Genomic DNA, 18,399 nt, shown 5'->3' on the forward strand with positions numbered 1-18,399 from the left:
GACTCAAAATAACAAAATACAGACTCGATGATAAAAACTAAATCAAGTGTACATCAAAGCTTCACATCCTGGGGCCCACGAGACATCATTCGGCATCGCCATGGGCTTACGCAAGACTGAGAAGGTTTCAATGTCACCTGTAGGCTATTTGAAGAAAATTGGCCATGTACTGGCTTATTTTGACTTATAAAGCAAAGTGGCTATTTTTCAAAAATTGTAACAAAGATTCAGTTTTGCAAATACGGCCTTTCAGCACTTCCGAAAGGGAGATTATAAGACTGTGCCTGCTAACCGTTGAAACTGACTCAGGGTGGCTGTTCTTGCAAAAGCAGCCTTCCGGCGCCCTTTTTGGGGACATTCGGCTTATTTTAAACAAGAATGACGACACCCGACTTATTCATGTCAAAATTAAAATTTTTTGTCATTTTTGGCTATTTTTGAAAAGGGGAGGTTGGACCCGATGAGGGTTGCCTACGTATCTCACATCCGGTGAGAATCAAACCTGCGTAGTTCGGGCAAATAAACTAACTATTTTCGAAAACAAGACTCTTTTTGACAAATACACTATTTCGAAAAACAGGACTCTTTTTACATTTTCTTTTCGACAAGCCAGTTGAAAATAAAACTCTTTTGTTGTTTTTTTTTATTATTGACAAATAAAACAAACCATTTTTGTAAGAACAAATTTTCCTTTTTCTCTTTTCTTCTTTTCCATTTTTCTCAAAATTCGGCAGAGTTTCGACTCTATTTTGACATTACTCGTTTTTCTAGAATAGGGAATTAACTCTCTACACTGCTAGTTCTCTCTTTCTTTTTCTTTTCAATTTTTCAAAATATTCAAGCCGGTCAGCATGTGAGTCCGAGACAATAAATGCTCACGCAACACGTAAGATGCATCAAGAAGGTCTTTTTATATCCGGTTACCTGTCCTAGACGGACCCAACCCCTGTGTTGAGTCCCCTAAGTCATATGCACGTGATGCAAATAAGCGCTCCTATTAGGGATCCGGCATGGAGTCAAGTTATTCTAAGGTTCAAAACCTGAGTATGTGTTCTAGACTGTGTACCCGAGCGGACAACTCGAGTCGAGGAGGGGGCTACGTACTGGGGACCCGCGGGATCGTCCGGCTTAGTAACTTGTCCGGCCTCTTTCTTATTTCAGGGTGATGACACTAATAGAATAGGGAGTCTCAACCAGTAAGCACATCCCCGGAGGTGAGAAGAGAAGGGTTTCGGCACAGTTTATATATACAGTTCAAATAATATCAAAGCGGTAAAAAGCACATTTTGCACATTAGGCTTGGAACATGTAGGAAAATCAGATAAAGCCAAACATAACAATTATTCTAAGCTAGAATTCTTAAACCCTGAACCGAAGTTCTGGGTTTGTATCCCCAGCAGAGTTGCCAGAGCTGTCACACCTCCTTTTTCTTACACCCGCAAGGGCATAAAGGAGTTTTTCCACTTAAAGGACAATCGGAACGGGATTTACTGTTAAGAGTTCAGAGTCGCCACTTGGGAGATTAATGGTGTCCCAAGTCACCGGTTGAATCCCGAACCGAGGAAATTATGACTCTGTTAACAGTCTGCGAACCAGAAATCCGAGTAAGGAATTCTGTTAACCTGGGAGAAGGTGTTAGGCATTCCCAGGCTCCGTGGTTCTAGCACGGTCGCTCAACTGTCATATTTGGCTTATTTATTTGATTTTAGTACATGTTTTAACCTATGTGCTTTTTAACTTTGAACCGCTTTTATTATTATTATTTTAAGAGAATTACAACGTCGTGAAAACGTGTCTCGAACCACGTCACATAAATGCACCCGTGGTTGTTGACACATTTCGACTCCGTTGAGATCTGGATTTGGGTCACATAAATGCGCACCCGAGTTTAGGAAGGCAAATTATTAAAATACGTGCCTAAAGCGACTATCGCGTTATTCTCTTTGGGGAAGGCCGTGAAATTCGCTAAACGGCCCGTCCCGAAGTCTAGGTATTTTAACATGAACATTTAAAGAGGGCCCCGCAAGTTATGCGTTTCGTTTGGCGAGGCTCGTCTCATTTTTATTTAAAAGCCAATCCTAAAGCAATCTATAATTTTCTATTTAATTTTGTCTCTAAAGAGCCCTAATTAATTAACATTATCAATTGCTATTATTTAAAGTATGCAAGGGTTTTGGGCCTCCAGTCCAAGTCCACACCCGAACAAGAGGAGAACCTTTTAGTTCGAACATGCTACTTAACTAGCGAGCCCTGAACCCCAAATCACCCAATTAATATTGTGACGTCCAGCCCTTAGCATTTAAAAATGGATCCAGGCAATAAGCAAGTTAGCGTCTTAAGAGACTGTCTCGTGTTGGGCCTAGCATTGGTTCACAAGGAGCCTGATTTGAAAGGCCCTACAGACCAAGGAATCTCGTATATGGGTCTGAACTCAACGGATTTGAGCAATTAACTTGGCCTGATTGTTTTGGAACCTTATTATGCGATGAGGCCAATATCAGGCCCAGTTCTTGCCATTCCAAAAGTTCTAGTAGTAAGCAATTTGCTATACCTCTTTAAAGACTGNACGTCGTGTCACTAGAACCAGCATGAAAAGAATTGTACAAGGAGAAGGGAACTAAAAAATGACCAGAAATGGCGGGAAACAGAGAATCGCATTAGACTGACGGTGAAAGGGTTTAAACAACAAAACAAGCAAACTAGACTAGAGTTACAAACCTAGACGGCACTAAACAAGCTATTATGACTAAACAAAGCAAAGTGAAAAGATAGAAGGGTTTGAGTCACAAGACAATGTCCGGATTACAACCCTGAAACTAACCCGGACAACAGAAATGACAACAACATAAACCACCAAGATTCCGCTCTAGCTAACCAGGAGATGGAGCGTCTTTCCAATCACCAAACTCGACATCTTAGCCACTGGATTGCCCATCAAAATTGTTGGGGCCTTCACCAATTTCAATATCATTGACTTCATTCAACGAGTTTCCGAGAGGATTCTCATACTCCCTGTCGCCATGGATCTTCCCCACAAAATGTGCACCATCATGTGCAGGTAACGGATTCTGTGTAATGTTCTGGGTGGCACTGTCCTGGACCGCCATTACCCTTCCTGAATCATTCTTTCTATTTCTCTTTTCAAATCCCGGCAACTTTCGACATCGTGCCCCTGGGCAGTGGAATGGTATTCACACCTTTTAGAAGGGTCAAAGCTTCTCGCACGCTTGTCCACCTGATTCAGAGGGATTGGTACAATCAAGTTATAATGCTTTAGTTTCTCAAACAATTCTGCATATGACTCTCCGATGGGGGTGAAAGTTTCCTGCTTCTGTGCCCTCTCTTGCTTGAAATTTTGATTGGCTCGCAAACCTGCTCTAGGGGGATTCTTGTAGGCTCTTGGAGGTGGGTAGGTGTTTTGAATTGGGTAAGTATTTTGTGGGATGGGCGCGCGCCATTGCGCATGGGTAGGATGTTGGGGGTATGTGTGGGCATGATGGACAGAGAAGTGAGGATCACGGGGTGGATAATAATGCTGTGGAGTGTGGGAGTAGATTTGGGGACAGGGTCGAGGTTGAGGGTAATAGGGTGATGGCCCCCGGACCAAGTTCCCGAGTCAACTACCGCCACATCTTCTTTCTTTTTCTTTCCCAATACCCCTCCGCTCTGGATAGCCTGGGTAGTTGCCTTGATTGCCGAATAGCTCATGATTTTGTCGGATTTGAGCCCCTCTTCAACCATACTTCCCATTTTCACCACCTCGTTAAAAGACTTTCCCACTGCTGACACCAGGTGACCATAGTAGGTAGGCTCCAAAGCCTGCAGGAAATAATCAACCATTTTGCCTTCCTTCAGTGGAGGATCAACCCTTGCAGCCTGTTCCCTCAACCGAAATCCGTACTCTCTGAAGCTCTCCCCCGGCTTCTTCTCAATTTTGGTCAATGAGAGACGATCGGGGACAATTTTGAGATTATATTGAAAATGACCTGCAAACGCTTGGGCCAAATCATCCCAGGTGTACCACCGCACATGATCTTGCCGCGTGTACCATTCCAAAGCAGCCCCGCTGTGATTTTGACTATCATTCGGCATCGCCATGGGCTTGCGCAAGACTGAGAAGGTTTCAATGTCACCTGTAGGCTATTTGAAGAAAATTGGCCATGTACTGGCTTATTTTGACTTAAAAAGCAAAGTGGCTATTTTTCAAAAATTGTAACAAAGACTCAGTTTTGCAAATACGGCCTTTCAGCACTTCCGAAAGGGAGATTTTAAGGCTGTGCCTCTTAACCGTTGAAACTGACTCAGGGTGGCTGTTCTTGCAAAAGCAGCCTTCCGGCGCCCTTTTTGGGGACATTCGGCTTATTTTAAACAAGAATGACGACACCCGACTTATTCATGACGAAATTAAATTTTTTTGTCATTTTTGGCTATTTTTGAAAAGGGGAGGTTGGACCCGATGAGGGTTGCCTACGTATCACACATCCGGTGAGAATCAAACCTGCGTAGTTCAGGCAAATAAACTAACTATTTTCGAAAACAAGACTCTTTTTGACAAATACACTATTTCGAAAAACAGGACTCTTTTTACATTTTCTTTTCGACAAGCCATTTGAAAATAAAACTCTTTTGTTGTTTTTTTTTTAATTATTGACAAATAAAACAAACCATTTTTGTAAGAACAAATTTTCCTTTTTCTCTTTTCTTCTTTTCCATTTTTCTCAAAATTCGGCAGAGTTTCGACTCTATTTTGACATTAGTCGTTTTTCTAGAATAGGGAATTAACTCTCTACACTGCTAGTTCTCTCTTTCTTTTTCTTTTCAATTTTTTCAAATATTCAAGCCGGTCAGCATGTGAGTCCGAGACAAATAAATGCTCACGCAACACGTAAGATGCATCAGGATGATCTTTTTATATCCGGTTACCTGTCCTAGACGGACCCAACCCCTGTGTTGAGTCCCCTAAGTCATATGCACGTGTTGCAAATAAGCGCTCCTATTAGGGATTCGGCATGGAGTCAAGTTATTCTAAGGTTCAAAACCTGAGTATGTGTTCTAGACTGTGTACCCGAGCGGACAATTCGAGTCGAGGAGGGGGCTACGTACCGGGGACCCGCGGGATCGTCCGGCCTAGTAACTTGTCCGGACTCTTTCTTATTTCAGGGTGTTGACACTAACAGAATAGGGAGTCTCAACCAGTAAGCACATCCTCAGAGGTGAGATGAAAAGGGTTTCGGCACAGTTTATATATACAGTTCAAACAATATCAAAGCGGTAAAAAGCACATTTTGCACATTAGGCTTGGAACATGTAGGAAAATCAGATAAAGCCAAACATAACAATTATTCTAAGCTCGAATTCTTAAACCCTGAACCGAAGTTCTGGGTTTGTATCCCCAGCAAAGTTGCCAGAGCTATCACACCTCCTTTTTCTTACACCAGCAAGGGCATAAAGGAGTTTTTCCACTTAAAGGACAATCGAAACGGGATTTACTATTAAGAGTTCAGAGTCGCCACTTGGGAGATTAATGGTGTCCCAAGTCACTGGTTGAATCCCGAACCGAGGAAATTATGACTCTGTTAACAGTCTGCGAACCAGAAATCCTAGTAAGGAATTCTGTTAACCTGGGAGAAGGTGTTAGGCATTCCCAGGCTCCGTGGTTCTAGCACGGTCGCTCAACTGTCATATTTCAGTTATTTATTTGATTTTAGTACATGTTTTAACCTATGTGCTTTTTAACTTTGAACCGTTTTTATTATTATTATTTTAAGAGAATTACAACGTCGTGAAAACGTGTCTCGAACCACGTCACATAAGTGCACCCGTGGTTGTTGACACATTTCGACTCCGTTGAGATCAGGATTTGGGTCACATAAATGCGCACCCGAGTTTAGGAAGGTAAATTATTAAAATACGTGCCTAAAGCGACTATCGCGTTATTCTCTTTGGGGAAGGCCGTGAAATTCGCTAAACGGCCCGTCCCGAAGTCTAGGTATTTTAACATGACATTTGAAGAGGGCCCCGCAAGTTATGCGTTTCGGTTTGGCGAGGCTCATCTCATTTTTTATTAAAAGCCCAATCCTAAAGCAATCTATAATTTTCTATTTAATTTTGTCCTAAAGAGCCCTAATTAATTAAACATTATCAATTTCTATATATTAAAGTATGCAAGGATTTTGGGCCTCCAGTCCAAGTCCACCACCCGAACAAGAGGAGAACCCTTATAGTTCGAACATGCTACTTAACTAGCGAGCCCTGAACCCAAATCACCCAATTAATATTGTGACGATCCAGCCCTTAAGCATTTAAAAATGGATCCAGGCAATAAGCAAGTTAGCGTCTTAAGAGACTGTCTCGTGTTGGGCCTAGCATTGGTTCACAAGGAGCCTGATTTGAAAGGCCTACAGACCAAGGAATCTCGTATATGGGGTCTGAACTCAACGATTTTGAACAAATTAAACATTGGGCCTGATTGTTTTGGAACCTTATTATGCGATGAGGCCAATATCAGGCCCAGTTCTTGCCATTCCAAAAGTTCTAGTAGTAAGCAATTTGCTATACCTCTTTAAAGACTGAGGAAACTGAAAATAAATCAAACGGATGATCATGGTAGGCGTATAGAATTCTGTCCGAGGTAAATAATTTTAATGGATAACATCAGCACTTTAATTTCAGATGCTCAAACAACAGGCATGCAACAGCAACATTGTAGAAATAGGAAATGTTCGTTTTGTTTTTTTTAGCAAGATGAAGGTTTAAGGTCACTAACACTGGTCCAGGCATAATGCACTTATAACCATTCTTATGAAAATCTGAACTAATATCTCATCTAAAATTTAAATGACATAACACCAGGTCAGAATCAACTATACTAAGCTAACATTGTTAGACATCATACTTGTATAATTTCTGGAAAAGGAACAGTCCAATTATAGACAATGAGAATGTACCAACACACTGATTTCTAACCTAACAATTACACATCTCATTTACAGTCCTTAGTTGTATATTAAACACAATAGAATTATGAATCCAATTAAAAATACAGCAATGACTTTCGACAAGGAGAACAAATAGCCATATCTCATTTTATTTCCAACATTCGAGATCGACAGGAAGTGTACCTGGAATTGGAGCAAAACAAGAGAAGAAGGTAGAGTCAGCAATAGTAAACGGGATCAGCAGTGATAAACCAGCAGCAGCACAACCATAGGATCAATTGAAAGCCAAATTGTATCACTATGACCCAGGAATAAGGACAGATGAACAGCAACTAATGGAATAACCCAAACAGGCTTGATTCAGCCCAAATCAAATCGAAACCAAACCCAGGAAGGAGTAACAGGGAATCATCAGCAACAAATCAACCAAAACACACTTGTTTGACCTCAAATTTACTCGAAATTGAACTAGGAACCCTTTGAAAACTTCAGCAACTAGAAGAGATGAGAAGCAATGCCTAGAATTCAAAATTAACCTAGAAAATGCAATGTAACAGTGTTTTTGGAATTTTTTGGAGTTTTACTAGATTTTTTTTTTTGGTTTTTCTGGAATTTAGATCTAGGATCAAGTGTTTTGGACTCTAGAAGTTCAGATTCTTTGTGTTTTGAATTTGAATTTCGAATTCCTAAGGCTACAACTTGCTGAAACTGTTTTTTTTTGTGTGGGAAATTTGGAGGCTTAGAGCTGCAGAAATGGTTTTGGGGGGGGGGGGGGGGCTAGAGGCTGGAATTTTTTTGGGGAATTTTCAGATGTGTCCAACCTCTGATTCAAGGCAAGGGCATTGCCCTTTTATAGGCACATATCAGGTGCAGCTTCAGATTTTAGTTTCACATATTAATCTCTCACTTATTTTCAGTTTAATCCTCCATTTATTGACTTTCTCAAGTTAGTGCACCTATTTTCTGAATTTAGAACTAAAGTCCTATTCTAGAAGGTTCTAGGTAATTCTAGTATAACCTACAGCATTTCTGCCCAGCCCTAAGTACCCAAAATAACCCTGAATTCAATCTGAAATTACCAACTCTATTTCAACTAACCTAACCCTCCTAAATCTTGGTCTGATGACCATGGTTAAACAAGCATAAAGGACTGGATATTGTCAGCTATAACCAAATCAACCAACCCAAGCCTAATAATGACTCAAACAGTGAACTAAAGAATTATTACTAATCACAATCGTGTATCAAAAGAACTTAAACTAATTCGAACAGCTACTGAACAAACTAATTACTGAACAACCACGGATTCGAAACACAAAATCAAACTATTAAAATCCTAACTAACCCTAATTTCAACGAATTCAAATTACAACTAAACGAACAAATTGTTACTATCAAAAGAGAAACAGACACATCAAAATCAAAGCGAAACTAACAGAAGATACGACTAAATTAACAATTAAACGCCCGAACTAATCAAAATTGAACTAACACTTAGACATTTGAACTAACAGAACAAAAATAAAATCAAGATCAGAAAATTTAACGAACTTACTGATTTTTAAAAATAAATGGCCCTTCCTCGCATTAACTTGAATCTAACCCCAAAAATAATATTATGTGTTTATTTCATGTCAAAATAAGTACATAATATCATTTTTAGGACCATTGGACACTGACCCTCGTGAATTGCAATTCCGACTTGGCTGGAACCCTAGATCCAAAAATTTCCTACAGTTTTGGTCGGATTTGGAAACAATAGCTTGGGGTTTAGGTAGAGGAGAGTGAGGGGAGTATGGGGTGTGAATTTGGTAAGGTTCGGGTGGCGGCGCCGCCGTGCACGGTGGTGGCGGCGCCTAGGGTTTCAAGTGTTTGAGGCATTTGGTTGGGATTTGAAAGAAACCATGGCTGGATTCGGAATGGGGAGACGACGATGAGGTTGTGGTGTAAATTTAAGCAGGTTTGGTTGTTCTCCGCTGCCGTGGGCGATTTTCGGCGGCGGAGCTAGGGTGGAGCCGGCGACGGAGACGGAGAGGGGTAGGGGGGTACGAGGAGGATGACTTTGGTCTCTGATTGTATAAAGTATTTTATTGCACTTTTATTTAAATCCCCTGAGCGAATCTGGGCCGTTAGATTATGGGCAATGGACGGCATGGATCTAATCGACGCCAGACGGCGTCGTTTTGCCTATCCAAAGGGCAGGCCGGGTGGCTTAGGGTTTGGGCTTGGACTGGGTAAAACGAATTGGGCTAGGGATGCTTGATTGAAATGAGCCCAATTATTAAAAGCCTTCTTTTAATTGCTTTTTCTTTATTTCCCTCTTTTATTGTAATTTCCTCTTCCTTTTTATTTCATTTTGTATTTTATATTTTCTGATTTATTAAGATAAAAATAAAGACCTAATATATTTCCAAAATTAAGCTAATTGACTCCTAAAAAGTGATTAAGTCCTATTTAAAAGTAAACTCATGACGAATTCTCCAATTAACAATTAAAAATGCAAAAATGGACTATTTTTGTTATTTTCTTTATACTTTGGGTTAAACGCAATTTAACTACTAATTAATCCTAAAATGTAAAATTAAACCCCAAATGCATATGCCAAATGTACTTTTTTTTTTATATTTTTCATATGACTTAAAATGCACAAATAAAATGCGAATAACACGAAATTCACAAAATTGTAAAATAATGAAAGAAATCATTTTGTTTGAGTTTCTGGGAATAATTCGTATAGGGCAAAAATCACGTGCTCACAGAAATCTCCTCTCGACCAGTTTATCACCTCGTGGATGAGTCCTCTAATGGGGACGAGTCCCCGTCGAGAAAAAAGAGAAGGGTAGACCTCGGGAAGGACGTGGCCATTGATGTTGGTAAGAGTAGAACTGGTGCGTTGGAGACGGCACCTGTGATCGCGTTTATGGCGGATGCCATCTTGGCAGGGAGGTCTCCCCGGACAGTAGGAGTATACCAAGGAGGGGGGGTCTGTGCGCTCCGCTGAGGGGGGCGCATCATCTACTGTTGGAGGGGGCGTGCGCGCCGGTGGCGACGGCTCGGGTTCGGACGTCGACCCAGGGGATGTACAAGAATTCTTGGAGCGTTACACTCGTGTAGAGGTTAGAATGGAGGGTTCTGATCGGCACATAGTCATTCCTGGGACTACGACTTGCTGTCGAACTGCGATCAGGTGGCATCCATGTTTGCCCCTTTATGCGCTGCTCCTGAGAGCGCGACACTTAAAGCGATGAGTGATGCAGAGTTGTCACGGATCGTATCCGGCATGGCTCTACGAGTAAATGCTTCTCTTTTCTTTTCGTCGTTGGATCTGTTTTACTATCCTTATCCTATCCTTTTGTTTTAACTTTGCTTTTCGTATTAGACCCTCATTATAGAGATCGAGCGTGAACGTCGGGAAAGGCAGAGGACGACCGTCTTTGGGAAGATATCCTCTAAGTATCAAGAATACCGTACCAAGCATCGCGCGATGGCCAACATCTTCACTCAAGATCACGACTTTCAGTTGTTCCGCGACGGGCTTAAGCAAAGGTAGGATCAATTGGCGCATAAGGTCGAAGAACTGAAAGAACGAGATGAGGACCTTATGAAGGCCATTGCTCGTTGTAGTGAACTCGAGGCGGCCCTTAAGGTCAGGGAAAAAGAGCTTGAGCCGAGTAAGGGAATGATGGCCGAAAATGCCGACCTCCAGGTAAAGGTGGTCAATTTAACTACTGAGCTTGATAAAAAGGGGGCGGAGGTCATCGACCTTAAGGGTGAGTTGAGTGCTAATGCTGAAGGGTTGGCTCACGCCGAAAGGGATAGGGCAACTGCCGTATCTGAGGCAGCGGCTCTAGAAGACGCCCTCCATGTTTGTAGATTGGGTCGGACAAGGAGGTGGAGGCATGTAAGCTTGAGGTAGCGAGATTTGAGGGGCGTATTCAAGATTTGAAGGCGGAATTGTCCGCGTTAAATGAACAGGTGGCTACTGTGAAAGCGGAGGACGTGCGACGACAGTTGCATCCCTCTACATCCCATGCTTCGGCTGATCCTGTTGTGCCTCGGCATTTGTATGAGATGTGGGTTCATGCTGAAGCCCAGCTTGATGGGTATAAGTCTCTTCATGCTGACGGGAGGGCGTCCGAGGCGGAACTTCGGAATGTGCGTGCCAAAGCCCGTGCAACTCATGAGGCATGCGGGTATGACCTCATCTCGCCTGGTGGGGATGATATTAATTCTGATGATGCGGACAAACTCGCCTCTGATTCTTGGTACAAGGAGGCGTATGCCACAGTGAATGATGTGGCGTAGTATTTGGTTGTATTTATTTTTATTTTGCCATTTTTTGTGAGGGCATCCTTGAGCCCTTTGTAAGAAGAATTTGTAATGTATTTGCTGTAATGGAAATTATTTTGGCCGTGTACCTCCGAATTGTTGTTTCCTTTTTTGTTCGTTTATTCGATGATGACCTTTGCCGCAGTCATGCTATTCTGAGTCTTGAAATGTTAATCCATTGTGTTTTGAGTGAAGTCGGGCTCTTTTTGTTAGCAACTGCGTTGGTCGTAGGGATGTTACTTTCGAGTTAGTGTCGAAGTATTATCCCGTCGTAGTTCGAGTGATGTCGAACTCCTTTCTTTGATAATGGCCTTGGCCATTGGGATGTTACTTTCAAGCTGGTGCCGAAGTAGTATCCCATCGTGGTTCGAGTGATATCGAACTCTTTTCTTCGATGATGGCCTTAGCCATTGGGATGTTACTTTCAAGCTGGTGCCGAAGTAGTATCCCGTCATAGTTCGAGTGATGTCGGACTCTTTCGTGGCGATGGCCTTAGTCGTGGGGTGTTATTTCGACTTAATTTTGAAATGTTAACCCGTAGTGGTTCGAATGGTGTTGAACTCTTCTATGGCGATGGCCTTAGCCATTGGGATGTTACTTTCGAGCTGGGCTGAAGTATTATCCCGTCGTACTTCGAGTGATGTCGAACTCCTTTCTTTGATAATGGCCATTGCCATTGGGATGTTACTTTCGAGCTGGTGCCGAAGTAGTATCCCGTCGTGGTTCGTATGATATCGGACTCTTTTCTTTGATGATGGCTTTAGCCATTGGGATGTTACTTTAGAGCTGGTGCCGAAGTAGTATCGTGTCATAGTTCGAGTGATGTCGGACTCTTTCGTGGCGATGGCCTTAGCCGTGGAGTGTTATTTCGACTTAATTTTGAAATGTTAACCTGTCGTGGTTCGAATGGTGTCGAACTCTTCTATGGCGATGGCCTTAGCCATTGGGATGTTACTTTCGAGCTGGGGCCGAAGTATTATCCCATCGTGAGGGTGACATGTTTTATTTTATTTGCTGGAGTGTCGTATATGTCAGTTTTATTCATATATTGGAGATACGTGTCGATTCTATATATTCGTTGGAGTAATTTCATTCATACGTTGGTGATGCATGTGATTTCGTACACATAATGGAGTAATTTCATTCATATGTTCGAGATACATGTCGATTTCATACATACAATAGAGATTCTTTGTGTCTAGTCCCTTCATTGTTTGACCTGGAGATGCCATCAACAGGCGGGGAAATGAACTATACTTTGAACTTCGAGACGTCACCCTCGTCGCCTCATTAAAAACCTCCCCCAGAAAACCCGATTGGGACAAAACCCGGGTGAGGGAAAAAGAGTGCGACTTAGGTGGCGTCATTTCTCAGAAGTGAAAATATTTGAGGTGGGCGACATTCCAGTTGTTTTGTAGTAGTTTTCCTTCCATTGTTTCCAATTGGAATGCTCCTTTGCTTGCTGCTGCTGTGATTTTATATGGCCCATCCCAGTTTGTTCCTAATTTTCCTTCATTTGGGTCTTTTGCTGCCTGTGTTTTGGTCCTGAGGACGTAGTCCCCGACTCTGAGCGGTCGTACCTTGGCCTTCTTGTTGTAGTACTTTTCTGCTTGTTGTTTTTGGGCTATCATTCTTATGTGAGCCATGTCCCTTCGTTCTTATACCTCATCCAGGTCTTGTATTCTATTTTCGTCGTTGCTCGGTCCACTCTCATTGGAGTACCTCAGGCTGGGTTCTCCGACCTTAACGGGTATAACTGCGTCGGTACCGTAGACCAATGAATATGGCGTCTCACCTGTGCTGGTTTTTGGCGTTGTGTGGTAGGCCCATAACACCTCTAGTAGCAGTTCCAGCCATAGTCCTTTGGCGTCCTCGAGCTTTTTCTTTAATATATTCAATATCGTTTTGTTGGAGGATTCTGCTCGACCGTTGCCGGCGAGGTGATATGGCATGGAGAGTATCGGCTTGACGTGCCATTTTTTGAAGAACCCAGTCGTCTTTTTCCCGATGAATTGAGGTCCATTGTCGCAACTGATTTCGTTGGGGATGCCGAAGCGGCATATGATGTTTTTCCAGACGAACGCGATGACTTCCTGTTCGCGTATTTGAGCGAACGCACCTTCTTTTACCCATTTGGAAAAGTAATCAGTTAAAACCAAAAGGAAGCGTATCTTACCTCACCCTGCTGGGAGGGTCCGATGATATCCATCCCTCATTTTATAAGCGACCATGGACAAGTGACGGAGTGCAGGAGTTCGCCCGCCTGGTGTATGATAGGGGCGTATTTCTGGCATTGCTCACATTTCTTGACGTAATCTGCGGCCTCTTTCTTCATAGTAGGCCAGTATATCCTGCATGAATAAGACATCTGACGAGCGCCCGGTTGCCTTTTGGGCACCGCAGTGGCTCTCGTGTACCTCTTCGAGCACACGCCTTGTTTGATTTGGTCCAAGGCATTTGGCCAAAGGACGCCAAACGTCCTTTTGTAAAGGTCGTGGTTTATGAGGCTGTACCTGGCCGCTTGCATTCGAAGCTTTTTGGCTTCTTTTTTATCTTGCGGGAGTGTCCCCTCCTGCAAATATGATATGATGCGGTTGCGCCAGTCTCAAGTTAAATTTACAGAATGTACCTCAACTTGGTCTATTGATGAGTGGAGAAGGGTGACCATGTTCTCCTTGGTGATATTTTTAGTTACTGATGCCAGCTTGGCGAGATCGTCTGCTTCGATGTTTTGCGCCCATGGTATCTGGTCGAGTCGGCATTTGTCGAATTCTGGTAGCAGCTTGTGGATTTTGGTCTGGTATTTCTGTAGCCTCTGCTCCTTGATATGGAAAGTTCCAGTAACTTAGTTTATGAAAAGCTGAGAGTCGTAGCGGAGGATAACTCGTCATGCACCATATTTGAGGGCCAATTTCAATCCTGTAATTACAACCTCATACTCGGACTTATTGTTAGTCATTTCAGGGCACCGTATGGATTGGCGAATCACTTCGCCCGTTGGGACTTCGAGTACGAGTCCCAATCCAGATCCTAACGCGTTAGATGCGCCATCGGAGTAGAGGACCCAGAGGTCGGGTCGCCTAGGGGAGGCGCGAAGAGCTTCTTGCTCGACCTCAGATAGTATTTCCGCACTGAAGTCAGCGATGAAGTCAGCGAGTACTTGTGATTTTATCGCAGTTCGCGGTTGATATGTTATATCGTGCTCGCTCAATTCTATGGCCCATTTGGCCAACCTACCCGACAGCTCGGGTTTGTGCAGGATGTTCCTGAGGGGAAAGGACGTCACCACCTTTATGGGGTAACACTGAAAATATGGTCTGAGCTTACGTGAAGCTACGACCAATGCCAGAGCCAATTTTTCGAGGTGGGGATACCTCGTTTCGACATCGACTCACGTTTTGCTGATATAGTAAATCGAAGATTGCGTACCTTTGTTTTCATGGACCAAAATCGCGCTCACCGCGACTTCGGAGACGGCTAAGTAGACAACGAGGCATTCGCCTAGATCTGCCTTGGCGAGTAACGACGCTGAGGACATGTAGGTTTTCAGTTTTCTCAGGGCGTAGACGCACTCCGAATTCCACCGGAGCCTGTTATCTTTCTTCAGCACACTGAATAATTTATGACACCTATCTGACGACCGTGAGATGAACCTCGACAGGGCGGCTATCTGACCTGTCAGTTTTTGTACCTATTTTTTGCTGGTTAATATATTCGGTATTCCTTCGATGGCCTTAATCTAATCTGGGTTGACCTCGATGCCTCTTTGCGATACCGGGAAACCGAGGAATTTGCTCGAGGTTCCGCCGAAGGTGCATTTTTCGGGGTTTAGTTTCATGCCGTACTACCTTAATATGTCGAAGGCTTCCTTCAGATGATCGGTATGATCTTCTTTCCTTTTCAACTTAACCAGCATGTCGTCGATGTAGACTTCCATTGTTTTGCCGAGTTGGTCTTTGAACATCCTGGTGACCAATCTCTGGTACGTCGCCACTGCATTCTTTAGTCCGAATGGCATGACCTTATAGCAGTACGTTCCTCGATGACTGATGAAAGTGGTTTTCTCCTGGTCTTCTTCCTCCATGAGGATCTGGTTGTAACCCGAGTAGGCATCTAAGAAGCTTAGCAACTCAGGCGCTGCTGTTGCGTCGATGAGCTGGTCGATGTGTGGCAATAGAAATGAGTCTTTTGGGCATGCCTTGTTTAGGTCTGTGAAATCTACACACATCCGCCACTTTCCGTTTTGCTTCTTTACCATGACCACATTGGCGACCCACTGGGGATATTTTGACTCTCGGATGGATCCATTTGCGAGCAACTTATCGACTTCTTCGCTGACGGCTTCGTTGATTGCGGCGTTGAACTTCCTCCTTATTTGCCGCATTGGCGGGTAGAGGGGGTCAACATTCAGTTTATGCGTGGCGATGTCTTTCGGGATACCTGGCATATCTGCATGGGAGAAGGCAAATAGATCGGCATTGTCAGTTAAGAATTTACGAAACTTACCTGGTTCCGAGAGGTTGTGCCCGATATCAGCCTTTTTTGTGCTATCATTGTTGTCCAGTTAGACGGGATCGAGGTTCTCAACGGTCGACTCGTAGGCTTCTACGATGTCGGGGTCTTTGATAGCCTCTATTTGTACGTCGAGTTTGGTTCCCGACATTGTTGATTGCTATGCTTCCGCGCTTGCTCCTTTTAGTTGCTGGGTATGTGCGCAATCCTGGGCGATACGGTAACACTCTTGTGCGGTGCGTTGTTCGCCCCGGATGCTGAATATTCCCCATGGAGTGGGAAACTTGATTACTTGATAGAGACTCGACGGGATGGCTCGCATGGCGTGTATCCATGGGCGCCCTATGATAGCGTTGTAGGCTGTATCTTGATCCAAGACATGAAATGTTGTTTCAGAGTGACTCCTTCAGCACTATCTCTCCAGAAGTTCGTTCAACTGCATTGTTAAAACCCGTTAGTGTTATGCAATGCGGTATTATTTTATCTTCGAGTCTCCTCTGTACGAGGACTCGATGATGGATAATACACGTGCCGTTTCCGTCATCTACCATTATTCTTTTTACATCAGTATCCGCAACACGTAGAGTGATAACAAGAGCATCATAGTGAGGGAAAAACAAACCGTCGGTATCTGATTTATTGAAGACGATACTATCTTCGAGGTCATCGTACCGTTCATGAGTGATCGACCGTTTGAGTTTGTGCGTAGTGGTAAAATTTACGTGATTGATTGTCGTATCATTGACTCCACCGATGATCATTTGTATGGTACAGGCGGGCGAAGGCGGTTTTGGGGGTCCCTGGGGTTGATCACGTCCGCGAGCGAAGTTAGCCCGTCCTCGGTCGCTCAACAGTTCTTTCAGGTGTCCTTTCGGGTGCTCGGGTCGGACTTCATCTTTTGCGGCCAGTGCACCTTTGGGCCGAGCTTCTCTAGTGCATACACTATTTCTAAAGGAGAAACACAAAAGTTATGAGCAGATAAGAGTGGAGGCATACCTCTTTCGTTTCGATGTGGCGCGGTATGTCGTGGAGGAGGTGGGATGGATGTCCTGATGTAAGGCTGATGCCTTTCTCGGCTGAGATGGGGTAGTTGATCCCTTCGACCATCATTGCGACGATCTTTCCTTGCTTTAATTTTTACTGACGTCAGCCGTTGGATCGGACCATTGAGGTCTTCCTCACCTGCCCTTACTTCGGCGCAATAGCCGTTGTGGATTTCTTCCCAAGTGGTGGGAGGGTATTTCATGAGCCTATTTAACAGTTTTTTGGTCGCTCTCGACCTACTCCAGCTTAACTCGTTCTGGAAGGCTGCTACCGCCATCCCCTCTGACATATTTGGTAGGATCATTCTCACCCTGTTGAATCGGGATAGGAAGTCCCTAAGTCCTTCACCCGTCGTCTATCTAATGGAGAATATGTCGTTTACCCTGGCCTCCGCCTTTTTCGCTCATGCATGAGCGGTGATGAATGTGTCCGCCATTTCTTCGAATGTTGATATTGACCGTGCTGGTAATTGCGAGTACCAAGTCAGGGCTCCCCCTGTTAGGGTTTCGCCGAACTTTTTCAGCAGCACCGATGGTACTTGTTCTTTCGACAGATCGTTGCCTTTTACGGCTGTGACGTAGTGGATGATATGATCTTCCTGGCCTGTAGCACCATCGTATATCTTCAGGTACAGTGGCATTTTGAAGGTATTTGGAATGGCGTGGGGGGCTGCCTCTTCATTGTATGGTTGTTCGATAAATCGATCAACGTCCCGTTTCGGTAACAACTTCGGGGCGCCTGGTATTTTATCGACCCTTTCTTGATGCTCCTTCATCTAGTCGCGGAGCGCCTTGTTCTCATTTTCCATTTCTTCCATTTTCTTTAGGATGGCTGCGAGTGCGTCATTACCTGTATCAACAATAGTATGAATGTTACCTGTGCGTGGGGTATCCAGTTCGCCGGCGATTGTTGCGGCAGCTATATGTGTAATGCCTCTATTATCCCTTTGAACGGGTTTATCAAGTATGTTGTTCAGAGTGTTTGTCAGCCACTCTTCCAATAGTCTTTTTACCGTCGGTGGTGCCTCTCTTGTTGCAGACGTGGAGGCTTCCTTCTCGCGCGAAGCAGTCACGCTTTCATGCGGGGGAGGTGAAGTATCTCCCCTAGGTGTAGCGCTTGGTGTCACGTTTTCGCTATCTTCCCTACCGTCTTCGTTGATGGAATCCAGGATGTTGGTTGTGACACTTGCTATTGCTTTTAACCTTGCATCTCCTTTTTCTGCCATTGTTAGTTTATGCAAAACTAGGAAGAGGTGACTATCCCTTTTTATGATCTAGATGAAACTAAAATCTTAGCTAAAGAAATCCCCACAGACGGCGCCAAATTGTTTGACCAAAAGATATCGAAACCTTTTTGATTAAATCAATTAATGAAGATGAAGAGGATAATCTCAGCCAAGTATAATAAAATCTAGATTAAGTGGTGCAAGAGATAAACAGATGAATGATACTTCCTAGTATGTCGGAATCGAATGATTGCTCATAAATGCGATAACTTTAAATGCAGGAATCAGTTGTGATGAATGCGAGTGACCTAGATAGAAGATGATGTTTAGATGATTGTAGGATCCTTCTTA

This window comes from Nicotiana attenuata, chromosome 6 (genome assembly GCF_001879085.1).
Source record: "Nicotiana attenuata strain UT chromosome 6, NIATTr2, whole genome shotgun sequence".
Classification (NCBI taxonomy): domain Eukaryota; kingdom Viridiplantae; phylum Streptophyta; class Magnoliopsida; order Solanales; family Solanaceae; genus Nicotiana; species Nicotiana attenuata.